At 41.8% G+C, this 17,286-nt stretch overlaps 1 protein-coding gene across 27 annotated transcripts in view; it reads left to right on the forward strand.

Moving 5' to 3' along the window:
- The window catches only part of PTPRD (protein tyrosine phosphatase receptor type D), a 1,167,048-nt gene that overhangs the window by 417,756 nt on the left and 732,006 nt on the right, over window positions 1-17,286 (forward strand). For all 27 annotated transcript variants that reach the window (XM_077921375.1, XM_077921383.1, XM_077921379.1 and 24 more), the window contains one exon: window positions 17,096-17,143. The gene's annotated coding sequence lies outside the window, so the exon portion shown is untranslated. The remainder of the gene's footprint in view (window positions 1-17,095; window positions 17,144-17,286) is intronic.

A 17,286-nucleotide genomic window follows, 5' to 3' on the forward strand; every position in this document is an offset into this window, starting at 1 on the left:
TCCATGTTCATGTCCACTCTAAGCCAAATTTAGGCTTCAATTAGTTTTGAGTTCATTTTAAAGCAGAGGTAATGCACATGCCTACTTAGCTTTTCTGAATTTTTGAATAGTTGTGCATATTAGCTTTGAATGAAATACATAGTTTTGATTAGCACGTCTTGTCTAAAACAGGTCACTTGGGGTGGAGGTGCTACAATAGGTTGAGAGTGTGTGTTTGTGTGTGTGTGCACTATGAGCAGCAGAGACGCCATTTTCCCAATTTACGTTATTAATTTTTAAATAAATGCACTTCTGCCACCATATTGCCACCACCAGTGCTTTTTTCCCCCTGGAAGCACTTAAGAATACACAGTACCAGCATTTTTCCTAAAGGAAAAGCACTGATGAAAAGTGTGGCACTGTATCAACTTCATGGTAAGTACTGGCACCCTTTTACTAGAAGAAAAGCACTGGCCATCACCCTCCAAATTTGTGGTTAATGGTGAAATATTTAACCTTCTTTAAATAAATCTCAGAGGGTCATGAACTAATTCTGGTGGAATTGTACTTTCCCCAAGCTTGCATGTTCTATACTGAAAAGATGTAGCTTTGAAATGTCTGGTTTGTATCATCTTACAATGAAATATAAATAAATAAAAACAAAAACATTTATCAGGGAGAACCTTTGACTAAAAGATTTTAACAGAAACTAAGCGGACTGCATTAAACTTGAGCAGTGCAGGTTAAAATGATAATAGCTGAGGCCCATTTCATTATTTTGCTCCTGACAGTCATGTGTTTTCCTTGCTTTAAGCCTTATTGCATGTACATAAGATCACTATTTGGAGACACATCTTGTCCGAAAGATTCTTAGAAACCTCAATTTAATGATGCCCTCAAGAGAAACATGTCCTAAAAAAAATAAGAGTGCTCTCCAGAAAACTCTTGGCAATACACGCAGCATTTCCATCATGTCAAGACAAGCTACCCTGAGCTGTCAATAGTGTCTGCCATATAAAAAATTGCACCAAATCTGAGACATGTTTCCCTTTATACTTTTTTACTGTTTAAAAAAGGGTTCTCTTAAGTGTACAATATACACTCCAGATTTTCTGTGTGTGCAACTGTTCTGGCCCATAAATAGGTCAGTGTAACCATTGCAGTCATCTTGGTCCTAAAGATTAAGAAGGGCAAGACATATTGCTACAGCGATATCTTAACTCGGCCACCTTTTGTTGGGTTAGGTATAGCGTTACACACAGAACTTCTTAATACGCAGAATGAAAGACAACAATAATTCAGCTATACGAAGTGCAATGCGGCAAGTGATTGCAAATATAAATGTTTTGGGGCCATTTCAGAAGACATAGAATCTGTTATATGTAATATATATATTGTTATATGCAAAAAAAAAAAGGGGGGGCCATGGAATGAATTGTAGCCATTCTTGTCCAATGAACCTTAATCATCTTAATCTTCTTCCCAATCTGTTTACTAAGGAGTATTGTCTTGAAAGCTTGAATATTGGAACACCAGCAGAGATTAGTGTAGAGAAAGAAAGAAAGAAAGAGAAAGAAAGAAAGAAAGAAAGAAAGAAAGAAAGAAAGAAAGAAAGAAAGAACCTTAAGTATTACATATAGGATAAAATGTAATTATATTAGGCTGAGTTTGACTCACTGCCAACAGATTTAAATCAACAGATTTTCACTGCAATTAAATGGGTATCAAATTAGGACTTATTGATATTGTGCGCTGTGCACAGACACGACACCTCACCCTCAGGAGCCGAGAAGAGGGGGACCAGGCCAGTTATGGTTAAAAACAGACCACAATGATATTGATTACAGCAGGTAAGCAGGGTTGGGTAAGCATAGGGCCAGGACCAGTAATCCGAGACCACATACTGAACCTTGTATATGGATTCTGCCTCCAGGCAAGTACCCCCCTGAGACCCGACTGGTTGGCTGGTTTCTCCCTCCACCGAGCTCTGCTGTGGCTGGCAGCACAGGACTACATCACAATTGGGTGTGAGAAAACAGTCCATGCCAGCCCTGTCAACCAGTGACCAACCATGTTCCCAGCAAAGGCTTAGCCCTGAGGGGCTAATCCTCATTGGGCTATTCCTATTGCCCCTTTTTCTCTTTAAAGAACAACATAGCTGTGTCCTATAAACCTCAAGATCCCCCAGACATCAATATGCTGATGGACTCCCACTAATTTCCTCAGTGGTCTCTTTTTAGCTCCATTTCTACTGGTAATCACAGCCAGAATTTGCTCATGGTAAGGCTTATTTATTGCAATATCGCCCCTCTATAGCCTATTTTAAATGGCTCACAAACAAAACAGAGATCTGAAATTCTTACTTCCTACTCCCGTGACAATAGCATAAAAACTAACAGTTTTGCATTCTGCATTGCATAAGTTTATTACTTTGGAAAAAAGAAGGTGATTACTAAGCATTTAATGTAATATATATATATGCCTGAATAACCTCAGAACAGTTGCTGCTGAACAGTTCATGCTTCAGATACACCTAAGGCCTAAACAGAGGGAGCTGCCAGTCAGCATAAAAGGTAAAATGGCTGGATTTCCAAGTGAGATTAAATGTTAGGTGAATATTGCTAAACAGACTAAAAACAATGGAAAGAGAGATCCTCCTCTTCTCAGAAACCGTGCCTTCGGGTCTATTGGCCAATAGTTCAAATGCTACTCTCCTTTTTACTTTGTGATTTGTGGTCACTTAACCACAGCTGTGAGACCTTCAGGCCAAGGACTAAGAGAAGCTGCTTTTCACAGCAGACACATATTGAGAAGGTTAAGGGAAGAATTATGTGGGCAGTTGGGTTGTACAGACTGGCTGGTTTTGCAGCAGGAGAGAAGCTATTCTAAAAACAAGTTTCCTTTCCTTGTAATACACTGCTAAGAAAGAAGAAGAGGCAACTATGATTATATCTATTGCTAACTTATTTTAGGTTTTTTTTATGGGACGCGGGTGGCGCTGTGGGTTGCTGATCAGAAGGTTGATGGTTCGAATCCCCGCGATGGGGTGAGCTCCTGTTGCTTGGTCCCTGCTCCTGCCAACCTAGCAGTTCGAAAGCACGTCAAAGTGCAAGTAGATAAATAGGTACCGCTCTGGCAGGAAGGTAAGCGGTGTTTCCGTGTGCTGCTCTGGTTCGCCAGAAGCGGCTTAGTCATGCTGGCCACATGACCTGGAAGCTGTACGCCTGCTCCCTTGGTCAATAAAGCGAGATGAGCACCGCAACCCCAGAGTCGTCCGTGACTGGACCTAATGGTCAGGGGTCCCTTTACCTTTACTAACTTTTTTTTAAAAAAGATAACTTGTGGGCAGTCTCACCTATAGTTTAACAACTGCAGATATTAAATTGGTTGTTCAAACCTCAAATAATTCTCTCCCCACCCCCCACCCCCCAAAAAAAACCAGGTCCATGAGCAGCATCCTAAGTTACTCCACAGCAAATATCATTTGTAACCCTGTTTATACAGAGAATTAAAATGGTCAGAGGCCCCCTTAAGAGCGCTTCTGGTAGCTGCTGCTTTATGTTAGCCGCTTTGAGACTCCTTTGGGTAGTCAAATCCAAACTCTTCTCTTCTTCTTTTCTTCTCTTCTTCTCTATGAAAGTTTTGAAGTTGAGAGATGGCAGTGGAAGCTGTTTCTCCCTCTACCCCATTGCAATGCCCCTCAGGAAAAAAAAAATAGTCTGTAGACCAGGTTTTCCAGCATACCAGTAAAAGCAGGGGTCAGCAAACTTTTCCAGCAGGGGGCCGGTCCACTGTCCCTCAGACCTTGTGGGGGGCTGGACTATATTTTGATGCAAGAGCACCACGAGCCCCAGTTGCTGTTTACCTGTATCTTGCGAGCGGCAGGGGCTGGCAGCGGCACCGGAGGGACGATGAGCAATGTGCAAAAAGGCTCCGGAGAGGGGCTGCTTAAAATGGCAGCCGCTCAAGCACTGCTGCTGCTGGCACCAACAAAGCCCAGCCCCCTTCCTCCTCTAGGCAGGGCGGGGAGAAGCCAGGAGGGAGGGAGGATGTGCCACCACTGTGTGAGGGAGGGGGAAAGAACATGCATGCGCTGGCGATCCATACAGCGATTCCCGGACCATTTGTGGGCCGGATCCAAAAGGTCATGGGGCCCTTAGTTTGCTTACCCATGGGTAAAAAGATCTGAGACAAGCGTGTATGTGTATTGCTTTGTATAGAATTTCATAAGTGGTTTTTAACATATTGAGCAATAAAATCCAAACTCTCTTATAGAAAGATAATGAATTGCAATACATAAAAGAAAATAATATAAAGAAAAGTATTCCAACGAAGCCCCTTTCATGTAAATTGTTTTTATTTTGGTGGTGGTAATAGTCAGATGTCCTTGTTCCTAAACAGCAGAGATATCGTCTTGTACATAAACAATACTGAAAATGAGATCAAACACTTTGAAAGAATGGCTTTATAATATTCTTGTATATATTCATCTACACCAAAATTTACCTTTCAGAGGCTAATCTAAGCATTCACCATAGTGTTCTTGTTTACACAATGATAATATCACACAATTAATCAGTACTCTATTTGGAGTTTTGTTTGTTTATAATGCTATTAGCATTGCATTGGATAGTTTGCAGAAAGCAGATTGACTCCTTAATGCATTAAATCCTTTCAAAAGGATATTTCAGACTAAATTGCTCTGGCTTCTTATTTGTCATTGTATCATCTGTGAGAACTAAAAATCAATCATCCATTGTGCTTTTTTCCTATTCAGGAGGGGGTGGGGAGCTCATAGTCACAGTGCAAGGGAATTTCATGATGCTACAGAGAGAGAAAGCAACAATTATAAGCACCTTCCAGTACATTACTGAATAAAATATGGATAATATTTTTCACGTGTTTTCATATAAACTCTTAAGCCTGTAAAGATCACTTATGACTGGAGTGACAGCTTGACCCTGCAATCGTGGGTGCCTGGGGTCTTTGGTGCCATGCAGTGTGCATGGCCTTGGCATCAAAATTTGTGGGTGCTTGGCCCCTTCATGGATAATTTTGTGAGTCCTCAGGCACCCAGGGCCTCAGGGAGTTGGCACCTATGACTTAGAATGATATTCAATTGCAGCCAATTGCAGGAGGAGACTTGCACAACAACCATTCTAGGACTTTCTGAGCCCTTACATTCTAGCCTGATCACTAAGCTTATCCAGTGGAGTACTGTTAGTTGCCCCATGTATTACAAAGACAAGACTGGCCTCAACCAGAAATCAAGCATTTAGTGTTGCTATGGAACTTTCCCCCCATGCTGTGGAACTTTTTTCAGCAGAGATTCAGAGATTCAGAGCACCTCATGAAGACTTATTTATGCCTATGCAGCTATGATTGGTGATCATTAAACTTGGGCGCAATCTTGTTGCACATCCACTTGCATCAACACAAGAGATTTCTAGGAAACTTATTTCCAGGAAGTATGTTTAGGGTTTTGTAGCTTTAATAAAGTTTATCTGCAATGAGCAATGGAGGCACTATTGCCACAAGCTGTGAGGAAACCCCTCTTTGTTACCACTGTTTTGTCGAAAATAATCCCACACTTTAGTGTTTGTTTTCTTTGCTTAAGATATAACCTTTTACTTGGCTCTCGCTTGTTTACTGCTGCCACCATACATTTAAATACTAGGTCAATTATGTGCCTCTGTTTACCCAACAGTAACTGTGGGTAACTGTGGGACAAAACAGCACAGTTTCTACTTTAAATGGTAAAACAAAGTAAATCATATTTTATTTCAAAAGAATTCTTATAAACATGGATACTATGAACTTAGTAACAGTTTGTTTCACTCAGAATAGTTTCAAAATAAGGTTTCTCTTTAACAATTTTGCTCTTGAGTGATTCAGTTCCTCCCCCTTTTCAAACCTACAGCAATTTCCCCTAAGCAACCCCTACCCAGTTAACATTAATCAGCTGGGCACTGAGGATTCCCTCTGGAGCCTCTCCAGGTTCTTTCAGGAGTTCTGAAGTATTTACCAGGATCCAACAACCTCAGATGCTCAGCAATCTCAGGGACCCTTGGCTTCAGAGCTGTCTTAAAGGTTGTCTTTTGGGACACATGTTCTTCCCCGCAGTAACCCTTAGCTGCAGCCAGCGATTTCAGCTCTTGGCTTCTCTCAGGAGTCCTTAGCCTCCTGGTCCCCTGCCTGACTTCAGCTTCTTCCTTCAGTTGAATCTTCTGTCCTCTTCTGTGCGCACAGGCTCATTATCCACTGTGCTGTGAGAACTGCTCTTTATGCTGTATGATAACTATAGCAAAGCTGTCCATGACATGTAGTGATGATGACTCTCCTGGGTCCAAGAAACAAGTTTGCTGGCAGGGCCAGCTCCAGGTTTGTGTGAGAGAGACTGCCACGGTGCCCTGCGGTGGGTCCTCAACTTGCTGTACAATCAGTTCAATAGTATTGCATATCTTCACGCAGAGTGTGAGATTGTAAACTGGCTATTATTCCTGAGAATCCCATCATATTTTGTTCCATTCTAGCTGTTATAGCAAAGGAAGCATTAATACTTAATCAGATTTTATAAGCGGCAGAAAGGGCTTGATAATTTTGCTTCCAACTATTCTAAATGGTAATCAGGTGTTAGATTTCTTGTCTCTGACCAGGAGGGACTAGCCATTGAGGTATAATTCCTCTCCCCTCCAGGCTTGTATGGGCCATGATTTTGCTCAGGTTGCACCTATGAATTATCATTTATATGGGAAAATTGGAGCTTTACAACGTGCTTCCGAGCAATCCTCAAAATGATCATTTTATAGATGCAAAGGAAAATAGTCTTTTTGACAAGACCACCCAATTTATTTCATCAAACTGTAATTAGAACTCATCATAATTGTAGTAAGTGTACAGCATTTGATAGAACTTAGGGGTTTGTTTGTTTGTTTTTTAAAGTAGACCTCATAACTCCGTTTTTTAGGCACCATTACCTAGAGGCGGTTCCAGAATGCAGTCTAATCGAACTAATGTCCTTCCTATACCCTGTGGACTAATTGAATCAATGCAGTAAGGAATCAAGTATGCTTAAATAAAATGCCCAGTGAAGGATGCTGAGCAAGGAGAATGATGACCACTATTAACGTTTTGGTGAAGACTAAGAAAAGTAGTGACTAGGATAAATAACATGGGTAGTAAGGACAGAAAGTATTCAAAATATAATGGCTGTTAGCTTTTAATGGACAGAAGTAATTAGTTCAGGAAATGGTATATAATTCCTTTTTTATTTTGTGTCACCCAGTTCCTGTTCTTTCTGTGTATTGATTGCATTAGCTATTGGCCTTAGCAATACTAGATATAAATATAAATACAATAAATTAATCCAATTCCTCCTTCCCCATGGAGCACCCTGTCCCACTTTCCATGCTATTTTGGAATGTCCTTGACCTTGAGCAGATTTGGAGGGGCACAGGGAGCTGAAGCAGAAAGGAGGAATCAGCAAAAATTGCCTCTTTCCTCTTAACCTTACTGGAAGTCTCTGCTGGATCAAAGCTATTACATGAGTGGAGTGGCAGCACTGGATTCCAGCCCATTTTTTAAGTCTAGTGGACTTTTTGCATAACTTATCTGCTACATACAATATCACAACCATGGTAGAATCATAGAATTGGAAAGGACCCCAAGGGTCATCAAGTCAACGTCCTGCCATGCAGGAATCTCAACTAAAGCATCATGAACATGAAATCTATTACGGTCAGAGACCAGCTTGAGAAACACAAATGGAACTACAGTCCCAATAGCAAAACAAACATTTAAAACAATATACAGCAATGGATTTTAAGTTTAAAAGTGTGATAGGCATAAACACATAGAAACTTTAAAATAGACTACCTTAGAGAAATGACCCAAAGTTGCCCGTGGATCCAGGTTTGGGAATTATATTAACAAACTAGATTGAATTGGGGGATGGTCTGCGCCTACAGATCTGTGCGCAGAATCTGGTGACAATTCGGGTTATCTTGGGGTCTTTGCCTAACAGGAGAAGATTGAATTTTTGCTTTGCCGGGAGGTCAGCAAGCCTCACCAGCAGGGGGGCAATGGTTTCTCTACCTGCCTCATCGTAAAAGGGACATCTAAAAAATATGTGCTCAGGGCTTCCTATATCCCCCAAAGGACAGGCACAAATTCTCTGGTCATATGGGACTTTTTTAAAGGATTCTTCCAAAACCGGCGAGGGCAGAGCCTAGCTTATGGCAAGTGTAAAAGCCCTTGCATTTTTTGATACAAGAAAAAAGAGATGTTGCTGGTACAGCTATATATCTCTCGATTTCTAAAATTTTGTAGTTGGGGCACCTTGTCTCTCGGTGTCTATAATTCTTTGCCTAACCATTGCTAACTAAAACAAAAAAAATTCCTTGCAGTAGCACCTTAAAGACCAACTAAGTTAGTTCTTGGTATGAGCTTTCGTGTGCATGCACACTTCTTCAGATACACTGAAACAGAAGTTGCCAGATCCTTCTATATAGTGAGAAGGTGGGGAGGGGTATTACTCAGAGGGGGGTGGGAATGGGTGATTGGCAGATAGCTGTGATGAGCCTGTTGACGACTATTAACGACTGCAGTAGGTCTTACAGGAAAAAGCAAGGGGTGAGAAGGTGAAAAATGGCTTTGTCATGTATAGTGAGATAAGAATCCAATGTCTTTATTCAGTCCAGGTGTCTCCATGGTTTTAAGTTTGGTAATGATTTGCAATTCAGCAGCTTCTCTTTCCAGTCTATTTCTGAAATTCCTTTGTAGTAAAACAGCTACTTTGAGATCTTGTATAGAATGTCCTGGGAGATTGAAGTGTTCTCCTACTGGTTTCTCTGTCTTGTGATTCTTGATGTCAGATTTATGTCCGTTTATTCTTTGGCGTAAGGTTTGGCCTGTTTGTCCAATATAGAGAGCTGAAGGACACTGTTGGCATTTGATGGCATACACAATGTTAGACGATGAGCAATTAAATAGTCCAGAGATGGTGTGTGTGATGTTGTTGGGGCCAGTAATGGTGTTGTCCGGGTGTATGTGGCAGCAAAGTTGGCATCTGGGTTTATTGCAGGCTCTGGTGCCAGTGTCCGTGTTAAGTCTGGTTGTAGTATTATTGTGGGTTAGGAGTTGTTTAAGATTGGGTGGCTGTCTGTAGGCAATGAAAGGTCTTCCTCCCAGAGCTTGAGAAAGAGAACTGTCATTGTCCAGGAGAGGTTGTAGATCTCTGATGATGCGTTGTACTGTTTTAACTTGGGAGCTGTATGTGATGACTAGAGGAGTTCTGTTATTTTCTTTTTTGGGTCTGTCTTGCAGCAAGTTCTCTCTGGGTATCCGTCTGGCTCTGTTGATCTGTTGTCTAACTTCATCTGCTGGGTATTTTAGTTCTAAAAAGGTTTGCTGTAGATCTCTTAGGTGAGAGTCTCTGTCTGTAGAATTGGAACAGATACAGCTGTAACGTATTGCTAACTAATGCATCAATGCGTCATTTAGCCAGATACAAATCTATGTAACAGTTACCTTGTTCAACCCATGTTTTACCAGCTCACACAAATATCATGGGGGACTTTGTCAAAAGCCTTACTGAAATCAAGATACACTATGTCCACAACATTCCCCTGATCCACCAAGCTTGTAACTCCATTAAAAGGGGGGGGGGGAGAGAAATTAAATTCATCTGCCATGTCTTGTTTTTGAGAAACTCATACTGGGTCTTAGTAATTCCCATTGAGTCTTCAACAAGAGAGAATGCTAATTGAGGAAGAACAGCCGTATATTGTACCATTTCCAATGTAGTTCTATTTTTTTTCAAGTAAATCTAACCACAGGGTAAAAATAAGTGAAATGAAATATAGTGGAATAGGTCCTTTATGAAATTCACCTTGCAGACACACAAATGAAGTTCAAAGGGAGTGGCCCATTGGGCATATTCACAGCCAGCTTTTAGCTGGGTGGGTTTTTCCTTTTTTCTTTTTAACATATAATGTTTTGTGGTTAATGTGAGTGTGCTACCACCAGGCTTATTTTGCTGCTGACTCCGTATTTTACTGTAGACTGTTGTCTGAGTTTACTGATTTTTAAAACAGTTTTAATTATTGACTGTGGTCAGTTGGAAACAGCAAGCTTCACAGCTAAGGGGACTTCATCTAATTTCATCCCCATTTCTCTCCCCATTCCCTACACATTCCCTGACCAATCCAGAAGGGTCCTCCAACCACCAGAATTTTAAAAGTTGACCTCACTGGTCACAGGAATAGGGCTTCTAACCAAGCTCATTACACATACATTTGTCTGGATCCAACCCATTGTATATAAAGGGGATCACCTATAGGAACCATATTTTTGAGCAGGACTCCTTTGCCATTAGCAGCTGTAAGACTGGTGTTATGTGTGTGTGTGTGTGTGTGTGTGTGTGTGTGTGTGTATATATATATATATATATATATATATATATATATATATATATATATAGTAAAAACATGGTAGAAAAAGCTGCACTTGGTGATCTTCAGCTAGTAATACAGCTTTTAATGGTACTGAGCTTTTACCAGAGAACAAGGCAGTGAATTTGTTAAATCATGGTTCTCATAAACCGTTCTTTACCATTATAGCTGAATTGGGACACACACACTTTTCCTCCTGGGCACGTGATTGAACTTTTCTGTGCATAGAAATTCACTTGAGCAAGATCTCTTTGAAAAACAAGAGCATATATTTTCCTTTATCAAAACATGGTTTACATGAATAAACATCATACTGTTTCAAGGATTATTGGTTGTGCATGAAGTCACCCATATCTTAGTCATTTATTTATTTTAAAACTGATGTGATGTATTTATTTTTGTCCTGACAAATTAAAAAAGGGGGATTAAAAAGTTCCTTTGTTTTTGCTATTGTTTTCAGTTTAAGATGAAAAGGCTTTTTATATTTCTAGAGAACATAGCAAAACTGTAACATAACTTTTAACATGTGGACTGTATAAAGTAATATACTCCAGAATACAGATGGTTAACCTTACTACACTGGGAACACATTATTGCTCAGTGCTGAAATTCTTTAGGCTCTGGTACCGGTGGGAGCTGTTAGAAACCTGCAGCTGAGAATACTGAACAGCAGTGATGCAGATGAGCTCTACGAGTTCTTCCCTTTTTACCAAATGTTTTGCCAGCCAATCAAGTAGTTTTTGTTTTTGTTTAATTAAGTGTTCTGACAATATGAATTGATAATATATCATGTCTTATTTGCACATACCTCTGGAAGTCAAAGGGATGCTGAAAATACCTAGAAGGGGCTTCAGCATTTTGCTGCCTATCAAAATAGTAGAATTGCTACCTAAATATTGCCAGAAGCAAGCTTAGGGGTTCCACTGCAGGTGAGCTATCTGAGGAGTAGCATGGGGATAGTCTCCTTCGCCCTCCCCAACATCACTTTTTCTGTTCCCATAGTTCTCTATGCATTGGGGGGCTATATTTCTGCAGCAGAAGGTCCACTCTACTCATGGGATATCAAGTTTCTAAGTTGCACGCGGAGTCAACATGATTAGGAAAGGCTTCCCACTGCAGACATACAGAGAGGCCTGGGGGAGCAATGATGTTGACACAGTGCAGGGGACAAGACCAGGGAGCACATCTGCCCTTCCCCTCTTCTCATGTAAGGAGGTATGCCTGAAGAGAATTTAAGACTACAGTGGTACCTTCGGTTATGGATGGGATCAATTCCGGAGGCCTGGCTACATCCCAAAAACTTCGTAACTGGAGGCGCCCTTCTGCTCACACATGCAGCGCGATTGAGCATTTCTGCGCACGTGATTGAGCACTTCTGCTCATGCGTGTGTGGGTATACTTCCTGGTTTGCTGCATTTGCAACCCGAAGTTTACGTATCCAGAGGGATACGTAAGCAGAGGTATGACTGTACCAAAATTCCTCAGGTCAGGTGGGTGAGATGAGGGCATGTTCCTAGTTGCCCAGCGTTGCTGTTTTCTGAACAGCACAGTATTGATGGTAATATAGTTTTCTGCTGTTTTAATCCTTGTTTCAAAGTTCATGGCAAATTGATTTTCATAAGACAAGTGTTCTACACCCACCCCTTACTCGAGATACCTCTAGAAACAAAATTGACAGAATAAATGTTTCCTCTTATAACCAAGCAAACAGCAAGAACTCAGGAGGGATACATCAGGTTGTGTCATAAAGTTGACATATCTTGTCACTTCTCCAGTGCTCCCAAGAAATGATTGCTCTCTCACTTTGCACCTGTGGTTTGGGTTTTTGGCTTTTGATAGTCACTGTATAGATCATTTATCTACTTGCCTGGTATTTTCTTGAAGGCTTCCAAGAAACATACATTTTATTCCTGTGCCCCAGGAAGCAATAGTACTTTATGCAATTATATTATTTCACTTGTCTTGCTTTGATTGCATATGTGTATGTTGTTGTTGTTTTATCTGAGTGGCATGATAGTTTGAGCCATCTGGACTGTTTTACTACAATATTCCTTGAATAGTTCACTGCTGCTTATTTAGCTTTCACTGTAATTTTGAGTTAATAGCTAGGGGTTCAAGGTTTTGTATAGAAGTGCTACTATTAATAATATTTTGTTTGCACCCTTGAGATTCCACATCTCATCCTCCCTTTATGGGTAGTAACAGAGCCAGTGTGGTGTAGTAGTTAAGAGCAGTAGACTCGTAATCTGGTGAACCGGGTTCGCGTCTCCGCTCCTCCACATGCAGCTGCTGGGTGACCTTGGGCTAGTCACACTTCTCTGAAGTCTCTCAGCTCCACTCACCTCACAGAGTGTTTGTTGTGGGGGAGGAAGGGAAAGGAGATTGTGAGCCGCTTTGAGACTCCTTCGGGTAGTGATAAAGGGGGATATCAAATCCAAACTCCTCCTCCTCCTCTTCCCCTCCTCTTCTTCTTCTTTTCCTTCTTCAAGACAATGGATATGAGCTTGAGATCTAATCTATATCCCCAGAAACAAGGCCCCAGAATCAACACATTTATCATTTCAGTATATGTTGAGAACCTTTCTATTCACCTTGGTGTTTTCTGACATGTGAGGCCAGACATTATGGCTTTAAGAATTTTTTGGTTATTCATTATTTTTAAACATTTATTGGTTTTTAATTATACTGTATATTTGCATATTTTATTGTTTTACATTTTATCATTGTACACCATCTGGAAATGTGAGCATGGTGAGCAGCATTTAAATATTTTAAAATATTACACAAATGGGAGAATGAGGTAAAAGAACGAGATGGTAGCGTTTTGGTGTGTACTACTTGCAGATGCACTCGCAGTGACACACCCCACACACACCTCCAGGGAGCAAGGCCTGAGTAAAGAAGGTGAACAAACGGGACAGGACAACATTCTTTGATTTTAAAAATTGGTCATAACTTTATTGATTTCAGATGTAGGTTGGATTTGGCTTAGGCATTGGGTGTATATCAGGGGTCAGCAACCTACGGCCCGTGGGCCACAAGCGGCCCACGGGGGTCGTTTAAATGGCCCACGAGCCACCCTTGAACTGAGCTGCCCGCTCGGCGAGTCCCCAAGCACTGCCCTAAACCGGCACAGCACAGAGTGGGGACTCACTTCTGCGGCGCCGAAAATCACATCTGCACATGTGCAGATGCCGGAAATTGTGTCTGCGCAGACGCGATCCAGCCCACAGAGCGATCTCTGCTTGAGTGAACCGGCCCAGGCGAGGTAAACCCCTGGTGAATATCCTTCAAAGTGTCGTCCCCCCTGGTGGAGGGCTGTTGCATGACAGGGTCAAGCCCAGGATTAACAGGTCCTTTGCAAACCACAAGTCTACACGGATAACCCTCCCAACCACTGAAGGAAGCTCTATATGGCCCATCTGCCACACAGCTTTTGGACAGAGACTTCGTACTAGACCCCTGTAACAGGGTAACCTGTTATCACACATTTCTGCACCATGAACCCCGAGATCAGACACAGACAGCTTTTATCAGGTCCCAAGCCCCATCCATTTGACCCTGCCGGATTGGCCAAGATTCAAATAAACAGATGGGGGGATATCTGCCACTCCCCAGTGGGCAGCCTAAGAGTTCTCCAACAGCCAACTGCCTAACCCAGGTGTTGCTCCCAAGGGGTAGGTGTTTAGAGCGATGGGCTGCAACAGCTGCTCACCCAGTGACCATTATCACTGTAGGCAGCAGATACATTAAGCCCTCCTTGAGGACAGTGTTGGACATGGTACCGGGGCAGCAGGGGATAAGGGGATTGGCAAAAGTTTCATCTCTCCCCTCCCCCACCAGCCAGCTTCTCCACCAGTGTGCATTTACCCTACTAGTGCTTCATCCCTGCCCCTCTCTGTCCCTGGTAGGCAACAGGGATGTTGGCAAGCAAAGGGAAAGTGACTGCTGCTGCCCCACACTGCCATTTGCAGGGGTCCTCCACTGGATCAAATGCCTTCCATGGATGGAAGGATACAGGAACCCAACAGAGATAGTGAACAAGAAAGAGAAAAGAACAGGGGGTATTTTCCTATTTGCCAACATCGAGAAGCACACACTGATGCAGTTTTATTCAGTGAGCCATAATTGTAATCTGTTTTTAGCTACTGTGTTATTTAATTTTTTTGTAGAAAGTCTACTTGAAAATTAGCTGGGAAATGCAATGATCTGGTTAGTAAACAATCATCCTTATCAGTTACCTTTTTTTTTTTTTTAATTAAGAAGCAATGTCAGTTGAAGATAGCATCACAAAAGTATCAGCTCTTCTTCGTTTCAGAAATTCTAATGTTTGAGGCTGCTGGAGGCTTGTCGCTTAAGTAATTTGCATTAACCATGTCTAGGAATGAGGGCATTCTGCCCAGCAGCATCTGCTGCCCCTACAAGAATTAAGGTGATAAAGAGAAAACCAGGAAATTACCAATAACTTCAGAGGAACCCTGACTCATTCAGCAGACAACACACAAAACCTGAGACACACATGCATCAAAAGGAAGCCCCTAACAAGGGTGTGGTGGGGAACCTAAGTAATACCATAAATCCAAAAAGGCTTAGTAATTTACAGAAAGGTGGGAAGAGGAGGAGGAGGAGGAGGAGGAGGAGGAGTTTGGATTTGATATCCCGCTTTATCACTACCCGAAGGAGTCCCAAAACAGCTAACATTCTCCTTTCCCTTCCTCCCCCACAACAAACACTCTGTAAGGTGAGTGGAGCTGAGAGACTTCAGAGAAGTGTGACTAGCCCAAGGTCACCCAGCAGCTGCATGTGGAGGAACGGAGACGTGAACCTGGTTCACCAGATTACAAGTCTACCGCTCTTAATCACTACACCACACTGGAAAGAGTTTAGAGAGCTGATTATATATTATAAAGGGGAAAGGCCTTTCACTTCCCTTGGCCTGGCCCTCACATCCTGTCCACCAGTAAGTGTGGATGGCCTGGCAATATGTACTTCCCTCCCCCCCCCCATGCCCCACCTAGAAATGTGACTGTTTCACCTAACAGAGAAGACTGGCTACAGGGCTGATCAGATACAGTGGAACCTCGGGTTACAAATGCCTCAGGTTACAAACGCTTCAGGTTACAAACTCTGCTAACCTGGAAAAGTTACCTCAAGTTGAAAACTTTGCCCCAGGATGAGAACGGAAATCATGTGCTGGCAGCGCAGCGGCAGCAAAAGGCCCCATTAGCAAAAGCACGCCTCTAGTTAAGAACAGTTTCAGGTTAAGAATGGACTTCCGGAATGATTTAAGTTTGTAACTAGAGGTACCACTGTACTTGAATTCTCCTGAAATTCATGGGACTCATTCAGAAATGTAGTAGTACTTACTTGTTATCCATATACAATCTGTTTCCCAACTGGAACAATTTCCATTATCCTTTATCAAAATTGCATTGTGAAAATATTGTTAAAAGGGTTGCGTGCCACCCCAAATCTCCATTGGGTTCCAAGTATTCACCCAGGGTTCTATTTCTGTTGGGAAATCAAGACACAACAGAGACCAGTGTCTTTAAGAAATATGGTTTATTGTACACATATTTTAGACCTGGGTCTACTTTGAAGAGAGTTCGGAGAGGTACATCGCCAGAGGGGCTTGTTCCTCCCAGCAGTACAGCATTTCTGTGGTTCTATCCCAGTCTGCCAAGATGGCCTCTAAATTTCAAAAGGACACATTATTTACGGTGTGAAATCACACTTCCTATAATCTCCCCCTCCCAACTCTATTTGCCCAGAGCTCTGGCAGAGGGTCATTGACTGGCCATTGTTTAGTTATTACTCCCTGATGGACCTTCTCCCCAGGCAATTTTCTGGTTTAGCCTGCCTTTTCAATCTAACATCTGACATCTTCCCTTCAATATTGTAAATATTATCTAAATTCTACCATTTATTGATTTCTAACATTACATAACAATTCTAGCAGTTATGGGTGTCCTTACACCTCCAAACTCTGTTACCCCAGATCTGTAAAAAATATACATTCATGTTAGACAGTGCCAGAAAAAAGAGGTGCCAGAACTCGCCATGAACACCTCCCTTGTTCTCTTAAAATGGCAATGGTGCCCATCTGAAAGGTGCCAGAACTGAGTCCTGGTGCGTTCCTCCCGTCTCTTCACTCTCATTAGCACTTGTATGCTGGAAGAAGGCAGTCAAACAGGGAACGCCAGCAAGGAGGAAGGATGACCCAGAGTCTCCAGGGTTGCCAGTGAGGCACCAGCAGGGCTGTGGCTTGGAACATTACTGCCAATTCTGGCAGGAGTTCAATCTCTCCTCACAGTTCAGTCTGGAATCTGCAGCTTGGTGTCATCAGTCCATTCTAACAGCATGTCATGCTCCCACCACATTTTTGTTGCATATTTAGACTGTGATTAGAGGTGGAGAATACATGTTTTAAATAAATGAATACTGTAAATTTCTATTTATTAATTTCTGGTGATAACATTTTGATGTTTTATTGTGCTTAGTTGCTTTTAGGTATTTTTAAATTGTTTGAAAATGTTTTAAATAAGCTTTTATTTTTAATTGTATTGCTATTGCTGAAGTGTTGTGATTAGCATTATTTAAACATTTTCTTTGAACCTCAATATGAGATGACATTTTCTCTGTGTTTCTTTTTTTACCTGTTTCAGGTCTCAGGGTGGAGAATTTGGAACTGAATCAAAATCTACACACTCAGGGTAAGACTGATAATTTCTGTTACCTTTTTTTGCTGCAAAGTGCTTAATAATCTAAGAAATTAAATTCTAGTGAGAAGGTGCTCTACTCAGAGATGGATAACAGGCATGTTTTTCCTATTTGAAGTTATTTTGAGACAGCAGGA

The sequence above is a fragment of the Podarcis muralis genome, chromosome 17 (genome assembly GCF_964188315.1).
Source record: "Podarcis muralis chromosome 17, rPodMur119.hap1.1, whole genome shotgun sequence".
Classification (NCBI taxonomy): Eukaryota; Metazoa; Chordata; class Lepidosauria; order Squamata; family Lacertidae; genus Podarcis; species Podarcis muralis.